Source organism: Megascapheus bottae, chromosome 1, assembly GCF_031878675.1.
Source record: "Megascapheus bottae isolate mThoBot1 chromosome 1, mThoBot2.hap1, whole genome shotgun sequence".
NCBI lineage: Eukaryota > Metazoa > Chordata > Mammalia > Rodentia > Geomyidae > Megascapheus > Megascapheus bottae.
The window spans coordinates 49,736,260-49,741,158 of NC_143509.1; the positions used below are offsets into that span (position 1 = coordinate 49,736,260).

A 4,899-nucleotide genomic window follows, 5' to 3' on the forward strand; every position below is an offset into this window, starting at 1 on the left:
CAAATGCCCCTCAGTAGATGATTGGCTCAACAAGATGTGGTATTTGTACACAATGGAATTCTATGCTGCCATCAGAAAGAATGACATCGCCCCATTTGTAAGGAAATGGAAAAACTTGGAAAAAATCATATTAAGTGAAGTAAGCCAGACTCAAAGTAACATAGGCTCAATGGTTTCCCCCATTTGTCATAAACAGTAGAAACCTTAGCCTCTCCTAGCAGAGATCTACAATAGAGCAAAACCTAGATACATAAGGCCATATGGGATGAAGCTAAATGAAAGGACCTCCAGGATATAGAAACTATGTTATCTCTCATCTCTTTTATTGTGCCTTGGTTATCTCATATTGTTATAGTATTTTACCTTGTTATCTGATATATTGTATATATGCTTATTTGGTTATTTGAAGTAGGATAGGGAAAGGGGGAAAACAAGATGAGGAGTAGGGGTAGGGAAATGGGGACCAAGACATGAGAAAGGGTATCAATGTTTGTGAAGTAATGTACCTTCTATGTGGTGAATATAATGTAACCCTTCTAGTAATTACAATAAAATATATGAAAAAAAGATTACTTCATTCCTGCATCTTTTCAATTGTTTCTTCCTTGTATTTGCCCTTTTCTTTTCCTACTTAATGGGATTTGGCTTTCTGTTGCAGGATGTTTGTGGGGTCTTTGTCCAGTTTCATCCTGGTGACAGCCATCTTGCTGAGGAGATGCCCACATAGACAGTGTTGCCTTGCCTTTTCCCACTGTCCCTGTTCAGTGTAGATGACACACTTCTTCCTGTGACCCTGCACCACTTTGCCAACCTGCTGTTCTTCATAGTGCCAATCTACTACCTCCACCTCATCGTCCTTTTGGGTGGGCATAGGCCACACGTTGTCTCAGCTCTTTGGAAAGAGAGGAAGACATAATCTTCTTGTGAATGTGGGAAAGTGCATGGAAATGCCTCTTCCGGTTCTTGCTTCGGTTAGAAGTGACAAAGGGATTGAACTTCATTTTGGCCGCTCTTGCTTCAATGATGGCCAAAAAGGGAAAGAGCACAAGATGTCTTTATACACATGAAGCTATGTTCATGAACATGAACATCAGTATTTCTTACAATATCTGATATTGTAAATTATCTCCATCATCTACAATAAAAGAATGAAGTATAAAGTGCAATACTTTCAGATTTTTCTCTTTACAAGTTGTCTAATTTTATACATCTTATCTTGTTCCCAAGTCCCAATTTCCTCTTTTATAATATGAACAAATGGAGTCTTATGTTTGTTAATCCACTGAAGTCTCAACGATGCATTTGGTCAGGACTCAGTGGCTCATGCCTACAATCTTAGCTACTCAAGAGGCTAAGATCTGAGGATTGTGATTTAAAGCCAACTCAGACAGACAGAAATCCTCGAGATTCTATTTTTAGTCAACTAGCAAAATAAAAGTCTGGAGATATGGCCCAAGTGATAGATCACCAGCTTCTACCAGCCAGAAAGAGAAAGCTAAAAGATAGACAAAATGGAATCCTATGCTGTGGTTATAATGATAGCTGAAGAAATATAAGATGGTAATTATTTTAGTGTGCTATCAGTTATATTTTAGAATACATGAAAAAGATTATCAAAATATTTAAAATAAATAATGTAATCGCAGTGTATCAAAATCAGAATTAATGGAGTGTAATGTAAAATATGTGATTAATTGTCTTAAACATACAAAAGTCCAAGGATAGGGCTGGGAGTTTGACCTAGTGATAGAGTGCTTGCCTAGCATGCACGAAGACCCGGGTTCGATTCCTTGGTACCACATACACAGAAAAAAAGCCGGAAATGGTGCTGAGGCTCAAGTGATAGAGCTCTAGCCTTGAGAAAATCCAAGGACAGTGCTCAGGCCCTGAGCTCAAGCCCAGGACTGGCAAAAAAAAAAGTCCAAGGATAGCTATTTTTCTAAAGAACAATTCATAACTGCTGCGAGATGCTAGTGAAGCATACCTATAATCCTAGCTATTCTAGAGGCTGAGATCTGAGGACTGCAGTTCAAAGCCAGTACTGGAAGAAAGTCTTATCTCTTAATTCACCAGCAAAAAGCTGGAAATCGATGTGTGGTTCAACTGGTAGAGCACTAGTCTTGAGCTCAAAAGCCAAGTTAGGACACAAGGCAAACACACACATATATACACATGTATGTGTGTATATACATACATTTATTCAAATGACACAACTTCTGTTGCTTATGCTTTAATTATAAATGGTTTAATAAACCATTTGGAAATTTTAATTGTTTTTGCATTGAAAAACTAATAGCAAATATAATATATATTAGTAAACTCCAAGAACAAGTGTGAGCTCAATACATAGGCACATACATTATATACTCTAACTCTTGGTGACTAAATTGCTGTTTCTGTGTCTTTTTATCTATATTGTCTGTTTCTGGGAGGCAATTCAGCTTCATTCACCATTCTCAGCAATGTCGTCTTTCTTTCCCTGAGCCACTTCCTATTGCTACAAAAAATGAGTGGAAAAGCATACACTGCTGGCAATGATGAAGCCTTTATTTGAATTTGGAATCAAGCATTATTAAAGCTTATTCTCTACTCATTTTCTATATCACTCTCAGTTTTCTATACAGTTATTTGGAAGTTCATGAAAGGATCAAAGTAGACAACTGGGAAATTAAATTACTTTGGGACCAGTGAAAGTTGTTTCAAATGGTAAACTATATACACAAGTGAGATTATTTATTTAATTCTGAAGTTGTCCCTTTCCTTAGCTGTGGCCTTTAAAACCAAATAAATACATCATGTATAATTTAAAGTAAAAACAGAACTTGTTAAATAGGCTTTAAAGGTTGCCAGAATTTTGAGTTGAACCAAAGACAGGAAAGTTTCATCTATTCAAAACACAAGTATTTATACTTCTTTCACATTTCTAAAACTGAAATGAGTCACATTAATGTGTAATTGCTTATACTTATAATTGCTGTGGCCTGGGGTTTTTGGCAATATTTTTATTGCTTGCCCCAGTGTGAATATCAAAAGCTCTGGCTTCGACACCCACAAAATGGATATCCACAGCATGTAGGAAGATCTCTGAGATAGATGCACTCTGAGAAAAGTCAATGATGTCAATTCTCCTGGTGGCACAGAGGGCAAATTGAGGGAAATGGAATGGCTATGGGTTACTTGAGAATAAAACATGATTCTGAATGGTCAGACTGAAGGGGGAATTTCCAGAAATTTTAACCAATTCATTCCATTTGTATGCATAAAGGGATATGTTGTTTTGAACAATGGTCAAAATTATTTTCAAAGCTATACTAGGCTAAGCATTAATGGCTCAGGCCTATAATTATTTTTATTTTTTATTTTTATTATTAAAGAATTTATTAACATTGACTTTTACATCATATTTCAAATGTCATGTTTAACAGACAAGTATTCAAGAAGGGAATCTCTATATACAATCACTGGCACATAGATTTTAGAACATAATTAAAATTAAGCTGAGAGTTTATATGTCATAGACACATGTCAATCTATATAACATTATGTCTATAGAGTATATATCCCATCATAGATTTTTATGTCTATGCAATTATGTTTATATCTCCAAGACCATGTCCATAACATTGGGAACCCAAATATTGAATCATCGCTCTTGTACTGTTTGGATCTAATATCCACATATTAAGGATACCAGGCACTTTTTGTTCCTTTAGTCTTGACTTATCTCACTCAACATGATTCACTTTAATTTCATCCACTTCCCAGCTATGCATTATTTGATCTTGTCTGTTGGCTATGTAGAATTCCATTGTATATAAATATATATATGTATGTACATATATCACATTTTTTTGTATCTATTCATCTGCAGGAGGGTATCTGGGTTGTTTCCATTGCTTGGCTATTGTGAATAGGGCAGAGATGAACGTGGCTGTGCAAGTGTTCAGGCCTATAATTCTAGCTACTCAGAGGCTGATATCTGAGGATGAAGATTCAAAACTAGCCTAGGAGAGTAAGTCCATGGGACTCTTCAGTTAATCACCCAAAGCCAGAAAGTGGAGCTGTGCCTCAAGTGATAGAGCACTAGCTTTGAGCACAAAATCTCCAAGACAGAGTCTAGGCCATGAGTTCAAGCCTCAGTACTTGCGCGTGTGTGTGCGCGCGCTCTCACACACACACACACACACACACTTTTGCACACGTGCACACACACACACACACCTATTAATATATGAAAGCACGTATCCATTTGACGCAAAGCATTTCTTTTCCATAGTTATATAAACAACAATGATTCATTTTATAACTAGTCATGTCCTAAATACCATATGGGGTAAATGATGCCTTGCAATTTTCATGTAGGAGTTTAGGAGCTTTATTTTATCCTGTAATCCTGAATATTTCAGCATGTCATTCTTTCAGAATGAAGGCCAATCTCAGCATAATGCCATCCAATGTCCAGTCCAAATTTAAATTTCCCAAATATTAAAGAAAGGTTTATTTAAAAGAAGTCATCATATAAGGGTCAGGAGTGTGTCCTCATGGTCGAGTGCTTACCTAACATTCATGAAGCCCTGGGTTCGAGTTCTCCATCCCAGATACACACAAAAAACCAGAAGTGGTGCTGTGGCTCCAGTGGTAGTGTGTTAGCCTTGAGAAAGCCCAAGGACAGTGCCCAGATCCTGAGTTCAAGCCCCAAGACTGGAAAAAAAAGAAAGTAAACAAACAATTAGCATCCACTTGTTTTATGTAAACCATTTTACTAAAATCACTAATATCAGCACTGTGTATAAAATCCTCCATTGTGCTATATTTATACACTTCAGGACTGTGGTGGTCATCTGATTTCGCCTAATGAAATATTTGAAGAAATTATTTGGTCGCCCTATCCAAATTAAA

The 4,899-nt window shown here is 36.7% G+C and overlaps 1 pseudogene; it reads right to left on the reverse strand.

The window, feature by feature from the left end:
• Positions 1–574: 574 nt before the first annotated feature.
• LOC150069120 (large ribosomal subunit protein uL24-like) lies at positions 575–4,673 on the reverse strand (annotated as a pseudogene).
• Between the last annotated feature and the right edge of the window lie 226 nt (positions 4,674–4,899).